Raw genomic sequence first — 17,161 nt, 5'->3', positions numbered from 1 at the left:
ATAGCCTGCTACTTATACTGAGGCACATATACCTAGCTAACCTATACTGAGGCACATATACACAGCTAACCTATATTGAGGCACATATAGCCTGCTACCTATACTGAGGCACATATACCCAGCTAACCTATACTGAGGCACATATACCTAGCTAACCTATACTGAGACACATATACCTAGCTAACCTATACTGAGGTACATATACTCTGATACCTATACTGAGGCACATATACCTAGCTAACCTATACTGAGGCACATATACTAACCTATACTGAAGGGACCTATACCTAACTACCTTTCCGGTAGATCTCCTGGTCTCAGCAAATTTTAAAGTAGCTTGTGAGCTGAAAAAGTGTGGGCCCCCATGTATTAAGGTGTATCCGTATAAATGGCCCACCCTGTATAAAAAAACATTTTAGCCTATTGCATTGTTAGTGGGTGTGGTAATAAATAATGACAGTTGGTGCTGTCTAGTTTTTTTATTGCCTGCAAGTAGTAAAAATGATGCCATACAGGCTGTGAATCAAACAATATGAAAAAAAATTGCATGGCAAATATCAAACATTTCTTGATCTCTCTTCTATTTTTTAACTACTCACTTTGCACTATATATATTTTTTTACCCCTTTTTGTTCTTCTTTAGTTATACATGATAATGTTAATACTGTATTTCTTTAAAAAATGTTATCATACTAGAGTCATAGATGTTAAATGGTAAATGCTACAAACAAGAAATGTTCATTTTGTAAATGACCGCTCAAATCCAGTTTTTGAACGAGCCCTGAGTAATAAAATGAATGAATACTGCCAAAAAGTAGTAAGACTAATAATCCTATTTTACCTCCATATGTTACAGAATGAACTAGTAGCTACAGTTAATCATATTCTATAATCAAGCAACTGCTCTGTTTTAGATACAGTTCAGTTTGTATTGGTAACAATTATGTCAATGTTTGCTCTTTCTTTCAAAGCAATTCGCCTCCGGTAGTTTTTGTCATTGCAGCTTGCCAAGATTTTATAAATGACCAGTCTTACGAGTAACTGAAACCATCATGCAGTGTGCAATGCTTAATTCATGACAATTCCCATTCAGGCTCGAAATACTACTGCTGCCGGTTTAATCGAATTATAAGAAGGATTTCGTTTCATAATCACTTTCAAGACTCAAACTTCAAGAAGATTTTAGGATTTGTTTAGCTATAATCTTCTGTTGTTGATTTGTTGTCTTCTTAATAGACCAGCCCTTACATCACGTAAATCCAGGTTCTTTCGGATTCCACTGATTATATATTCTGGGTCAGCAGCACAATCTACACATTCCTGTCATTTACAAGACTTCAGTGAGAAAGTTATGATAATCAGGATAAGATGATTCTCCCACGCTTGTCTTATCAGAGATAAACACATCCCAAACAATGTTTTGTCTTAATTATGAACATTGTTGAGGAAAAATGTCAAAATTACTCCACCAGCTGTTTACCCTATCAGACAGACATATTGCCAACAATTCATTTGGAGTTCGGAACTTGCAAGTTTTAGGATTTTCTTTTCTTTCTGTAAACTAAGTGCTTTTTAACCCTTTATTTAATTATCCACCAATACAGAAAACCATTGAACTTTTTAACTGAACAATGCATGCTTTCACTACTACAAATCGTAAGCTAGCACTCTTCCCCCAATTACAGCAGCCACCATCCCCACAGTTTTTTATAGTAATGTATTTTGCCTAATCCTTGACAGTGTAAGGCTCCCTGCACACTGCAAATCCGTTTTCCGATTCCGATTCCGTTTCCGATTCCGATTCCGTTTCCGATTTTCCTTGAATACATTCAACAGAAAAACGGATCAAAAAACGCAGCATGCAGTTAAGATTAAAAATCTGAATCGGAATCGGATGTAAAAACAGATTAAAAAGCGGAATCGGAATCTGAAATGCATGCAGTGTGCAAGAGGCCTAAGAGCTGTATTTGACAATAGTCATGTCACTGTTCCTAGAAGTATTTCATGAACCTTAACCACTTAATTCTATCTGGATGAATATAGTTGTCCAGATAGGAGCCACTCTGGTCTATCTGGATGCGTATATGCAAATTCTTAACCCTTATAGTGTGAAAAAGAAAAAAGGAACACAGCCTAGTTCTATGTAGGATTGGGACTGTACATACGCATGTTTATTTCATCATGTTAAATGTCCATCAGTAAAACATAAAAACAAATATACATTTGTTTTTCTGTTTTGATATGCCCTTTATGAATACATGTTATACTGCCATGGATTATGTATGTTTGTGTAAACCTCTTTTGCAATGTCATATCATAGTGTGCTCCCTGTATACAAACGTAAAATTGGATTAAACCCTATATATGATAAATTAAAAAAATTAATGATTTAGTACCCTAACAATAAATGTACCTGTAACAACGTTTCCATTGTCTGAAGCCTGGCACAATATTAAACTCTTTTCTCTTCTTTACATTCATCCTGGGAGAGCTTTCATCTTCAGGCCCAAAAATCACAATCTCACCAAAATCCAACCCTAAATTGAAACTGCAGGAAAAACTCTGAAAAATTCCAATAGCTGAAAAATGTACTACTTCTTTCTCAGGTTCAGGAATAACCCAGCTGGCAGATCAACCAGGTCATTTCTAAAGGTAAAGAAGATTTTTCAAAATGCTTGACAGTTTGAATACTACATATTTTGTTGTGTACATCATTTTTTTAATATTTTATTTATTGAGTTTCATCCCGCTTTAAGAACAACTGATGTAATCCACTCAGTCAATCCACACAGTCTGCTGTACGGTGAATGCAAACCCATAATTCACACATCGTTTTTCAACCACTTACAGCTCTGGATACCAGTAACACCATGTTTATGCAGCTGTTCCATACGATTATGCATTCAATCAAGTATAAATGTAACTACCTATACTTTCGCTGCCTGATTTTTAAGTCCTTTGTCAATCTCTGACTTGAGTTCTTTTTTCTGAGCTGTGTTTGTTACCATGTAGGATATAGCCTTAAAAGGGACACACAATGAACTATTTTTTTCTCTACCTGATATGGCCAGAATAGTCAAATGAAAATGATTTAATGCTGGATGCTCTTTCCACCCTATTTTGCTGCCCAAGGCTGCTATGTGCTTACATTGCTAGATAAAGGCTTTTAGATCTAAAACCAATTTGACAGCCGAAACTATAAGATGTTAGTAGGCTTACTAAATACTCTACATTAGCCCAGAATAACCTTGAGGCCACCTCCCAAACAAATGAAAAAAAAATGACTTTCATGTCCAAACTATTTTAGAAGTGAAGATGTCAATAAGTGGCAAATCAGTGTTTTTATGAAATGTTGACCGTTTCATCACTAGCACATCTATTATAAAAAAACCACTGCGGGGGCGTGGCTTGCTGATGGCCGCGTGAAGACGCTTCTGCTAAGAGCTCCCGCAGCCCTGAACTCATTACGATCTACAACAGCTCTCCCTCGCGAAAAAATTTGCTAATGGGCAGCAATAAGAAGAGAGGAGGCAATAGCAAAAAGAACAAACCGTCCCAATCGCAAATCAGACGGTTCCTTCGCCCCCTGGAGAGAAGACTCCAGGAACGCGAGACCGATAACATGGCGGAGACACCAGAGGACAACACAGGCCGAGATGCGCACAAGGCTAACAAAAGCCGCTCACCTCCCAATAGCCCGGACATCGGCCCACACACCTCCAAGCCTCCCGCCGGCAACGAGAACCACCTAAAAGAAAACCTTACCCCACCTGAATCGACCCAAAGCAAAGGGGTCCGGCCAGCGCTAGTGCAACAAGATGGCGACGAGGCCTATGACCGGCCGGCGCACGAACCTCCGAGGTACACGGAAAGCCCAGCAAAAAAAAGCCCTGCCTCTACAATAGCGGGCCCAAATCCCCTCAAACGGCCTCCACCTCAGGCCAAGACATCCAATGCCCGGACGCTGAAAAAGACGGACATCCCTAAACAAGGTATGAGCCCGGCGTCCCCGCAACTCACACAGGACTCTGCTTCTATCGGGTCCGCAGGCCCATCTACTCCCCGCAACTCCCCCCGATCTCCCAACCACAACATACATACCACCTTCTCCCCTGCCTCGGAAGGTGCTGAATCATATATAGAGGTGGACTTGCATGAATATATAAGGTCTTTGCCGACCAAACAAGACCTCGAAAACTGCGTCACACGCATCATGGACTCTTATAAACAGGAGATGGCGGAATTCCGCCAAGACTTTTGCCATGTGAACACACGAGTAGAAGAGGTGGAAAAGCAGCAAGAAGACACAAAAAAAACCTTGCTGAGCCACCAGACTACTATCAATGCTCACTCAGGTCACATTAACGCTTTATACTTGAAAATAGACGATCTAGAAAATCGCCAAAGACGGAACAATATCCGCATCAGAGGAGTCCCTGAAACTACCCGAGCCCCTGACATAATGGCTACTACGGAAGCCATCTTCAACAAGTTCCTAGACGCACCTACAGGGAACAAGATAGAGATTGATAGAGCCCACAGAACCGCTGGCCCTACAAGCACTGACCCGGCCAGACCCCGTGATATCCTATGCAGAGTCCACTTTTTCAAAGAAAAAGAAGCGATCATGTTGGCAGCTCGCTCTAAGGGTGAAATTGACTATGAAGGAGCAACAATCCGCCTGCTCCCGGACCTCTCCAGTTTAACTCTTCAGTTACGGAAAGCCATCAAGCCTATGCTGGAGGCCCTCAGAGAAAAGGACATTCCATACCGCTGGGGCTACCCCTTTTCTGTTAATATAGGGAAAGATGGTAAAACGGTCAACTTTGCTACCCCTCAGGATTTACAAAAGGTCATAGACACTTTCGACTTGCCGGCAATTGAGCTAGAAGAATGGCCAATTCAACCAACAACCCTGGCCATGCCACAAAGAGAAAGATGGAAAAGAGTTCCTTACAAACACAGGTCACAAAGAGCTAATACAAACCGCTAAGTATCTTTAGCCTTCTCTTACTTGCTGCCCTATTGTCATCTCTTTTTCTGGGAAAGTACACTGGGGCTAACATACTCTCATTATCCCTGCAGACATAATACATGTGTTACGGTGGCTTTCCCTAACGGTTGAAGGCCGTACAACTGTTCCATATTAAGTTAGACATGTTGTTAGTTCATAGAATCTGTTACACTAATTGATGTGATGTTATGTTATAATTGTACTACTCAGGTGGCGCACCAGGGGGAAGTCAAATAAACCACCAAACCCACAAATCCCCTAATCTCTAACATACCTCCTCCCAAAAGAATGTTGGATCATACCGTACATTCTCCTTAAAGGACCCAGTCAAACCTGTCACCCCTCAATAAGGACTAAAACCCAATAACACCAAGTTACTAAATCTAACCCTTAGATTTTATGATGGGTTTAAATATGAAGCAAAACATGTAGTTCCCTCCTCCTCCCTGGTCACGCCACCTGTGTCCGTGTCTCTGTTTATATATACAACTAAAGTATATAGGTTTACATTTAGTTATCCCTGAGATGAGAACTGTATGTACTCGGGCTAAATAGATTAACAAAACAACTCAGGGTTAGTTGGGAGCTCTCGACCCCGGTCTCATGCTTCCACTCCCCACCAAATCGTTCACCACGCTGACACTGCTTGCACTGTCAGTGTGGTGTTCTCTGAAGATAAATTCAAAATTATTCAGGTTGACTTTTCACCTGACATTTATGTTGTTATATTTCTTATACTGTGATTCTCTACTTTCCTCCCCGCCACATAGGTTCCCTCCTCCCCCCCCCCCCTCCCATCGTCCTGACCAATAACAACACCTATCTGGAAGGTCTCTGGAGCCTACCTCTAACCTTCATTGCTAAAGGATCATTAAAACTCAAAACCCCCATGGTCCCCAAAAATGGATAGATGCCAGATTGCCTCCTACAATATCAAAGGGTTCAATTCCCCCACTAAAAGGTCACAAGTTCTACATCATCTACACAAACATAAGGCCTCCATTCTGTTTCTTCAAGAAACACATTTCAAGGAAGGCCATGTCCCCCCCTTCAAATCCAGATATTATAACAAATGGCACCACAGCACTAGCCCACTGAACAAGACCAAAGGAGTCTCAATAGGATTCCACAAAAACCTAAACTACACCTTCATAAAAGACCTCTCGGACACGCAGGGGAGATACCTCTTTGTCATAATCCAAATACATGAAATTAAATACACTCTGGCTAATTTCTATCTCCCCAACCAAAACCAAGGTCGCACTCTTTTAGCTTACCTAACCAAACTAACCAATTTTGCTGAAGGCTCCATCATATTAGGGGGCGACTTCAATCTTTGTCTCAACCCAAAATTAGATGCTTCCTCACAACGTTCCCCTCTACCCAATTCGGTCTTATCTAACCTAAAAAACAAACTAGGAGCACTTTGCTTAGTGGATGCTTGGAGGATCCTCCATCCCACAGAGAGGGACTACTCTTTTTTCTCTGCTGTGCATCACACACACAGTCGTATAGATTACATCTTTATATCCCAGAGACTTTTAGAAAAGGATGTCCAGGCCTCCATAGGGAACAGGATATGGTCAGACCATTCCCCCATTTTTTGCTCATTTTCCTTAAGCAAAAATAATTACACACAGAGCCACTGGAGATTAAATGATAATCTTCTTAAAAACCCAGAATGTGTAGCAGATATCAAAAAATCTATTGAAAACTTCTGTATTAACCACTCAACAGACGACACTTCTGATACCATTAAATGGGAAACGTTGAAATGTGTCTTGAGAGGAGTATTTATCTCCCATGGCTCTAGACTTAAAAAAGAACAATCGGCCCAGATTACACACCTCCTACAGGAAATCAACCTCTTAGAGCAGGAACTCAAGGACAATTACACCCCGGCAGGGGATCTTAAACTATCAAATACCAGACACTCTTTACTAACTATTCTAGACCAGAAAACCCTATCAGCCAGAGAGAGACTACGTAGTACCTTATTTCATAAAGGAGGGAAATGTGGGACTCTCCTGGCCAAATACCTGCATCCCAATCCTTCCTCTACAAATATATTCACTATAAAAGACTCCAAGGGCCAAACCAAATATAAAACCTCCGAAATAGCTGGGGAATTTCACCAATATTACTCCAACCTCTACAACATCAAAAGCAGATACCACAATATGGATCCAACACTCCTAAAAGAAAAAATAGCCAATTACATCAAATCCTCCCCCCTCCCGACACTACCCCCAGAATCCCTCCAAGCCCTAGAAGAAGAATTCACTGAAATTGAACTAACATCTGGAATCAGAGCCTTAAAAAAAGGCAAAAGCCCCGGACCAGACGGGTTCACAGGCCCTTTTTATAAACAATTTTGCTCTTTATTATCCCCAATCTTACTCAAAACCTTTAATTCCATTGACGAGTCCCACACATTCACCCCACAAACGTCAACGGCCCACATCACTGTCATCCCCAAACCAGGAAAGGACCCCAATAGTTGCTCAAATTATAGACCCATCTCGCTAATAAATATAGATTTAAAGCTCTTCGCCAAACTTCTAGCAGAGAGGCTAAAACCGCTACTTCCAGATGTCATTCATACCGACCAATCAGGATTCGTGGTGGGAAGAGAAGCTAGGGACAACACCCTAAAAACAGTCTCCCTGATACACCACGCCAAAAAAACAAAAACCCCTCTATGCATCATGTCAGTAGACGCTGAGAAGGCATTCGACAGGGTACACTGGCTCTTTCTTGAGCTCTCCCTAGCCCAGTTGGGTTTAGGTACAAACTTCAAAAACAAAATAATGTCGCTATATGTAAATCCTAGTGCCAGAATCAGAGTAAACGGGACCCTGTCGGATGCCTTCAATATCGCGAACGGTACCAGACAGGGGTGCCCCCTCTCCCCACTACTCTATGTAATATGCATGGAACACCTAGCCATTGCCCTCAGACAAAACCCTTCCATACGAGGGATACAAACAGAGGACCAACATTACAAACTCTCACTGTTTGCCGATGATCTCTTAATATACATCTCAAACCCACACATAGCATTTCCACATGTTCTAGCAGAACTAGAAAAATTTGGAAATGTCAGTAACTTTAAGATAAACATTAGTAAGACTGAAGTACTTAATATCAATCTGCCCCCGCGAACAGTCAACACCCTCAAAAATTCCTTTACATTCAGTTGGCAACCTAGTCATATCAAATATCTAGGAGTATACATATCTAACGAAACATCCCAGCTCTTCCATCTTAACTACCCCAAACTCCTAGTTAAACTCCAGCAGGAACTAGACAACTGGGCCAACCTCAAACTCACCTGGTCCAGTCGGATTAACATAATCAAAATGGACACTCTTCCGAAAATGCTATACACCTTACAAGCGCTACCTATCAGACTCCCAGCAACGTATCTTAAAAAACTCCAGTCACTAATGTTAAACTTCATCTGGCAACAAAAAACCCATAGGACAAAATTTAAAATTCTTACTAGACCTAAAACAGAGGGCGGTATGGGCCTCCCAGACATTAAAGCCTACTACAACGCAGTCATACTCACACACATCTTAAACTGGTTTCAAGACAGGAAAAACAAACAATGGGTTACCTTAGAAACAACACTATCTCACTTAGACCCCAGAGCACTACTATGGACCATAGGTAATACAAATCTCGAGGCAGACAACCTCGCTTTCTGGACCCCACTAGTCATTAAAAGATGGAATGAACTTAGAGACACCCTAAACCTCTCCACTAAATACAGCCCTCTTATGTCCCTCCTGGACAATCCTGTTCTGGCAGTAGGCATTAAAGAACGTTCTATCCTAGGATGGGACCGAGATTTTTGGCCCCAAGTTAAACACATCATATCAGGAGGTAAACTTACCCCTAGGGACAAGATGGGCAACCCAGAAGCCCCTCCACACATAAACTGGCTGCTCTGGCTACAACTCGCGGAATTCTATAGATCCCTCATAGTCAAGGCCAATATACATAGGAACCTAACCCCTTTTGAGCGACTCTGCACTTCAGAAAAATCAATAGAACATAAAGTTTCTCTTATATACACATTCTTGGTATGTGCTAACAGCGAAAAGGATCTTTTGAAGCTAACTGATACTTGGGACAATGAGCTTGACCGACCCCTCACCGCGGAAAACTGGGAAAAAATATTTGAATTAACACACAAATCCTCAGTCTCACTGAACTTCCAAGAAAGAAATTTCAAAATCTATGCCAGATGGTACAGGATCCCAGTTCAAGTAGCCAAATTCAATAAAGATACCACTAATATATGCTGGAGATGCACAAAATCAGTTGGCACATACCTCCATATATGGTGGACATGTCCCCTAATACAAATTTTTTGGGAAAGGGTTTTCAAAATTCATCAATTCCTATATTGTACATCTCTGCCCCTTCAGGCCTCAACAGCATTGCTTACATTACTTCCGGGAAAAGTTTCCTCCATCAAAAAAACACTGACCCCCCAATTACTGTCCTCAGCCCGCTTGTTAATAGCCAGACACTGGAAATCTATCTCAACCCCAACTATGACAGAGCTATACAAGGAACTAAATAACATTATGCACCTGGAAGACCTCTATACTCCAGTGCAGGATAATGCCGAGGCCTTTGTCTCGAGATGGGCAGTGTGGATAGACTTTAGGGATTCTGATAAAGGGAGGGCATTCATGATAGCCTAAAAGACTTCCTTCACTCGAAGTGGTCCCTACCTCACCTAGATATGAGACCAAAGCCACCCACATACAGATGTCAGGACGATTCCCCTTACCCATTCCCAATCCCCCACCCTCCTTTTTCTCCTACCCCCCCCCCCCCCCCCTCCTCTAGATCCCTTTCTCTCTCTCCCTATCATCCTAGCATCTAAACCTGCATTTCCAGGTTAACATTAAAAGGAATTATGCACATAGCCACAAAATATACTCGCCTATACTCTTTGCGAAATTAGCTAACCAAGACTCGTCAACTCAAGTTCCCTGGAACAACACTAATTATCAATAATCCAATAGACTGCCTATGTTGCAACACTTGGGACTTATATGAAACTACAGCCATGGATTGCTTAAAACCAAACCCCAACTAAATAGATGGGCCCCAGGTGCCCGTACACTATTGGACAACCAGACTATTGATGCTAACCTCTTTTCCTAGTTCGATTGTTATTGATTTTGTTTGTATGTTTAAAAAAAAGAAAAAAAAAAAAACCCAATAAAAATTATTTGGAAAAAAAAAAAAAAAAAACCACTGCAAGCCCTCATTATTGTACATTCTAGCAACTTATTTTCAGCAGCTTAGAGTAAGGTAATACATAGAGGGTGATTTTATTGTGCACTTCATTTTGAGACTTAGAAAGCCTGGCAGTGAAAAATAATTCTGCTAAATTTTGCAATTGTCATACAAGCTCACAACCAAGGTGGAGATTTTGATACTAGGATTTGGGCATGCTGCTTTTGAACCATGACAAATAATAACCTGAACACTTTAAACATTAATTCACCTGGCCTCCACACTATATTTAACCCCAAGTTAAGAAAATATACTGGCTTAACCCTAACCATTGAGAGTAACCTAATATATTCCCTTACATTGGCCTACAACCTAACACTGGCCTCTCCTAACCATGAGCTGCTCTGAACTGTCTAACCTCCAGATCTAATGATTAGTGATGGGCGAACTTATTGCATCATCGCCGAGGGAGCATAAAGAGCTAGGTGGGAAGGCTGGATGGACAGTGGAGAATAGCATCTCTCTGGTTATAAATTAGTCAAAAAGAGGGCTGCTCGCCACCTCCTGCCCATCCAGCCTGCTCACCCAGCTCTCTATATTCCCGCTGCACTGGCAGTGAAGTCAGCCCAAATCCAGTGTCAGTGAGTGAGCAGGCAAGCTGTGAGGGTAAAGTGACATTGAGGTGCCAGCCTGGGGTCAGAAGTTGGAAGGGGCAAATATCTTGAGTTGGGTTTCAGTGGGCGAACTACAATCCCATGAGCCAAAAGTTGAAGAAATACATGTCTCGATTCTGCCGCTCGATTCTCCTGCTCGATCGATCCCCTGTTTGATTCTGCAGGCGATTCTCTTATCTTCCGCTTGTTTTCTTATCTTTTTCCATTGTGCTCAATGCGGAATCGAGCGGGGAAACGATCGGGTGGGAGATTGGACGTGCCAGAAATTATCTATCGAGCATCTAAATGGCTCAGAATCGAGCAGTGTACTCCCAGCATCAGATGTCACAAGGAGATCGGGAGCAGAGTTGGTAGTTAGAGGGGTCTGGCCAAAAATTCAGCATCGGGGTCTGCTAGGCTATAAAATTAATGGACAGTTAGTGCCTTATTCAATGTTTTTAATAAAATGCTGCACAAAAAGTGTCAGTTCTATATACAGTAAATGCATAATAATAATAATAGCAACTGCTAAATGCATCAACACAATTTCAGTGCTGCTTCCAGATCCATGATCAGGTCTTCACTGGTGGACAACTATCCTTTATCCACAATAACTCTGAATATGCTAATCATGTTCTACATAACAGGCCAAAGACCTTTGTGCAGGTTTGGAGGACATAGAGATAAAATAAAGCTCAGTGCTTATGGAGTTCCATCTTTACCACGAAAAAGACTCTTGAGGGAGAAGGGTTGAAATAATTTGAGATAATGCGACTGGTTTTATTTGATCCCAAAGTACAATTGTAAAGTGAAAGCTAGTAACTGTTATCTGTTAACTTAAGCTTTAATAAACAAGATGGTTCAAATAGCTTTTTCACTGCCAAAATAGAATTTGGTTTTGTCTATTTATAGCTTTATTTTAAGAGGTACAGAAGCACACTGTTAAATTTCTTTTCTGCATTCAGAAAAAATATGTTTGCCGGAGGAACGCTCTTGGTTTATTATATCAGAAATGGTTCACTGAGGCAGAATATATGAATCATTGTACTGTATGCCCATGGTAATGTACAATGGACCATGAAAATAGTCAACCTAATATTTAAATGCAGCCAGACAGGTTTATTCTTCTGATTCTTTTCTGTTTATGTATTATTTGTATGTTTAGTTTTGATATTTCCTGTGTGTAGTTTTTCATACTAAACTTGTACATAAAGATAAATAATGTAGGAGATTGGACTTTTTCATCACACTCTTTATGCTGCTAGATGCCTAATCTGATCTGATATCACACTGAACTAATATCCCCTACCCCTAACAAGCCTTAGGAGAATATTCTGTGAATCAGCATCCTTCATTTTGCGTGGGAATGTTACAAAATGAATATGCCGTTTGTCACCGCCTGGACTCTCTCAAATTATTTGCATCTATTAAAATAAAAAGTAAAACCATTTTTATTTATTGAGTAAATTAACCACTTCAGGATTCTGCGTACGCTTAAGTACGCCCCTGAATCCTGAAGTGGATTCCATGGAAGTTCCATGTCAGTTCACGGAGGGTGTCTCGCGTGATCGCGGCTCGCAGGGTAAATGTAAACACACGGGGAAGATCTTCCCCGGTGTTTACATATATACGGCGCTGCTGCGCAGCAGCGCCGTAGAGGAGATCGGCGATCCCCGGCCTCTGATTGGCCGGGGATCGCCGGCATCTGATAGGCTAAAGCCTATCCCATCAGGCGCAGGACGGAAATCCGTCCTGCGCCGCTCACAGGGGGAGGGAGAGGGAGGGAAGGGGGCCAGGAAGCGCTGCGGAGGGGGGCTTTGAAGAGCCCCCCCCCCGCAAGCGCAAGCAGCCGGCGGCGATCAGACCCCCCCAGCAGGACATCCCCCTAGTGGGGAAAAAAGGGGGGAAGTCTGATCGCCCTGGCTGCTATCTGATCGGTGCTGCGGGCTGGAGAGCCCACGCAGCACCGATCAGAAGAATACCCCCCTGGCACAGAAGAGGTTAAGATATCTTCAATTCTGAGAAAAACTTTCAATAGAGCACAGTGACAGTTTTAGGTTGCATCACCATTTTTCAAGCTGTAAGACACTACATCACATCACAGGAAGATTTGGGTGGGGGTGTCAGGTTACCAAGAGCAACTATCTTCTTGGGTGCACAAAATAAGGGAAGTTTCCCCTGTTTCAATTGATGAATACTTTCCCGGAACCAGAAATTTCAAATCCACCATAACCTGACCTGCCACAGTATTGTGTGTACATGATCAAGTTTACTCCCTGTGAGAGGTACCTTTGTGGACATGGAAGAAGGGAGTTTGGGAGGCTTTGGGGAGGTTTTCCCTGCCTCTGGGGTGTCCATTGCTTTCATATGAATCCAGGAACAGGAAAGGAACATAAGAAAAAGCTATAGAAAATGTGATAAAAGTCCTACTCCTCCCCACTCTGTAAAACTTTCATCTGTATATATTTGTGATAGATGAAATTACTAATCTTTGATTTGTAATAGGTTTTGTGAAAGTCTAAAAATGAGAATTGTAATAGTAGATGAAATCATAATTTTCACTTTTTCAACTTTAAAACATGAAAGTTGCTGAAGTTGTGAAATTTATTTTTTTTATAGTTTCAACCAGCAGCTGGGTCAATTACTATGTGATTTGGTGTCCCTGATATCTGCCTCTCAGGTGAAGCTAATTTGTGTAGTCAATAAGAATGGAAGTTCTGGCACCCAAGTGCTGTGCACGGTGCATCAGATACAGGGGCTGCATAAAATGTTGGTGCTTTATAAATAGAACAAATAAATAAGAAGAAGAAGGGCACACACTAGGTCTATGTTGTAATTTGTGTAGTCAATAAGAATGGAAGTTCCAGCACCCAATCGCTGTGCAGGGACTATCAGATAAGAGCGGGTACTCAAAAGAAGGGGACACACAAGGTCTCTGTTGGAATATGTCAATAATTCTGGGGTGACATAGGATGTGCTCACCGTGATGATTGGAGGACTAAACAAAATAAGAAAGTAGAGAGTGCACTGACCTGATTTTGTGTCTTTATTCTGAAAAAAAGGTCCAAACAATCAGAGACAGTGACTGACGTAGGGGTGCTCAGACAGGTGGGTGACTGAGGGTTGCAGCACCCAACAGCTAACAGCTGTTTCACATGGAAAATGAGGCTTGTGCACAGACATATGATGTTGAAGCTATTTGCTTGGTGTAAAAATGTATCAGTACTGGTGTGTTTGAATTCCCATAGTGATATACAAGTACAGATATGTGTACAGCCCTAGCAGGCCCCCTTTCTTGGTTGCACTCTCTGATTGGCTATTCATCTCTTTTTTACATGCTGGATGTAGGCATTTAGGGAAAAAAATATGATTTGCCAGGTGCATTGTACACAAAGGCTCTGAATGGGCAAAACCACTTGCTTTTACCACCAATCTGCCCAGGCTTGTTTACTAGGAGGCAGGAAACAGCGGTTGCTGTGTTCACTTGGAGAAAGTGAAGCCTGCATGACACATGAAGATGATGATCATGGCATCTGCCCTGATGTACTAATATATTATGTGATCCCTAATGGCCAGCTATAATAAGGATCTAAAATTAGTGCATTTTAGGTAGTTCAAACAGCAAAGTGCAGTGACTAGTAATGACCAGTAATAATCAATATATAACTGTGATGACATAAAGAAACAAAATCCAGTTAATATTGATTAGATAAGGTATCCTGTTAGGCCTAGTACACACAGGCTAATAATCATGATTGATCTCGTTAACAATATGATTTTTTGAGAGTTGAGTGAAAGTTCTGCAGCAGAATGATTGGAAACGAGCAATAGCTGAATCTGCAATTGGTTGCTGCTGAGTGATTGGACATAATGTTAATTATCAACTGATGATAGATGTTTGTTTGTATGTAGTATTGAATGACACAACAGGGCAGAAAAAAGAAAGTTGCTTAGTAACAAAAGATTGGATGAAGGAACTGTTGCACACATATGTAGGCTTATATGGCATTCCCATCTTATCAATTACCAATTAGGACATGATCATAAGGATTGATCAGGATCAAGATTGTGTGGGGATCATGTAAAAGTATACTTTTATTGTCTCTGAGGCATTGTAATGGAGGCATCAAATACACATCCTTGCTTTACTGCATAAACATTCTTAATACATAAACTATCTGTCCAGCCACATAGGATTTTTAGATTAGAGGTGGAGTCAAGTTAATGGAGCCTGCCAGCCTTCTTGTAACTTTCAGACATTGTTCCTACCAACTCATTCAAATGGTTTTGCTACTTCTCCTATTAAAGTCTTCCTGTTTGCAGGGCCAGTTCTAGACATAGGCCACAACGCCTGTTACCCAGGGCTCCATCTGAATGAAAAATAATTATACACAGTATGCTTCAATGTGTGTATGTATAATGGAAGGACTGCATCTCTTGGAATTTCCTCTGTGACTGTGCAGTCGCTTTATCACTGAAGTCCCTGGGAGACATAAGAAACCATTAGTTGACTTAACCAGGCATATTGTTAATGTCTCTGACAGCAAAAGTGTGAACAATTCCTGGAATTCCTAACCTTTTATCATCCTCAGGATGGTCTTCTGCCCAGTCTTCATACCTCAGTAATATAAATTATCTTCAGGGTACTACAACTGCACTTTGATCTGAGGACAGCTTAGCTGTTGATAATTCATTTTCCAGATGCTTTCTTTTTATAACTGTGTTTTATGATGAGAAGTTATTTCATTAAGACAAAGAAAGCCCTTCAAAGGCAGAATTGAATTAGTTATCCTGGCAACATCATCATCCAGATATCATTCTTCATTAGAGCACCTTTGTGGTAATGTAAGCTGTTTGTGTTAGTACAATATTATATTTATTCCGTACAGTGCTACAGGAGATGACACTCCTAGATGATAATTATTAATATTTAGTATTTATATAATGCAGACATCTTCCGCAGCGCTGTAATAATAACAGTACTGTTCTTTACTTGTGAATATATTCCCATAATGAGGAAATTCTAAAGCTCTTTTCTCCTGCTTTGGCTTAAAGTGTACCCAAGACGATATGTGACATGATGAGATAAGCATGTGTATGTACAGTACAAAACATATTAATAACCAGGCTGTTTTACTTGTTTTTGTTGCCTGAAAGAGTTAATTTCTAGGTATGGAAGTGACAGCTTCTGTCTTGTTGGTACCTTGTCTATATATAGTAAACATCACCGATAAGCAAATTACAGCAATAAAAGTGTACCTGGCAGAATACAACTTCTGAGGCCAGGGAGAGATAAAATACATGAACTATTGACCTCTGGGACTCGTGATCTATTGACTATGGGACACTTAATAGGCTGCCACTGATTAAAGACAGTTTGGGACATTTCCACTAGAAGTGGTGCGATGCGGCTACATAGCCACATCGCACCGCGGGTGTCTTGAACCCAATGCACAGCAATGGAGCAGTTTCCATTGCGTGCGTTGTGTGCGGAGCGATCGGAGAATATGCAGCATGCTGCAGATTCTTGCACGGCCACATCTGCCCGCCATCCCCTCCATACACATCAGCATTGGGAGATGCGGAAGTGACGTGGACACCAGAGGAAGTGATGCGATGCGGCTAGGTAGCCGCACTCGCATCACTTGTTAGTGGAAACGGGCCCTAAAACATTCCACCTACTCTATTAAAAGTTTAAATATAAAATAAAACCATTATATATCTAAAAGAGCCTTTTTTTAGGAGTAGGGGGATAAATATAATTGTTTAGCTCATCAGTTTATTTTCACCTCAGGTTTACTTTAGACAATATGATTTTTATTAAGCAGTTACTGGAAAGCTTGTGTTTCCTGAACATACCCAGCACAACACATATTTTAGAATGGTCTTATAACGAAGATTCCTGCCCAATTGACTGCTTTTGTGTCTGAATATGTATGCATTGTATCTATTGGGAGGGAGATTGATGTGGCTGCTTTAGATGCGTTTCATTATGCAATGACACTTTTCTATTTATAGTAGTATCCTTTACTTACTAATTACCTATGACAAGTAAAATATGACATTGTTAAGTACATAAGGCACTTAGATGTTACTAGAATTGCTAATGAAGGACTTGCCTGACTAAAGTATGGGAGACAACTAGTTAATGCGTTGACCATGTTTTCCGTACCTACAGAAGTGCTCATCAAATACGATTTAGGTCTCAGCCGTCACTTGTCTGCTGCTG

This window comes from Hyperolius riggenbachi, chromosome 1 (assembly GCF_040937935.1).
Source record: "Hyperolius riggenbachi isolate aHypRig1 chromosome 1, aHypRig1.pri, whole genome shotgun sequence".
NCBI classification, from domain to species: Eukaryota; Metazoa; Chordata; class Amphibia; order Anura; family Hyperoliidae; genus Hyperolius; species Hyperolius riggenbachi.
The sequence above is the reverse complement of the archived record's forward strand: the minus strand, read 5'-3'. Positions refer to the sequence as shown.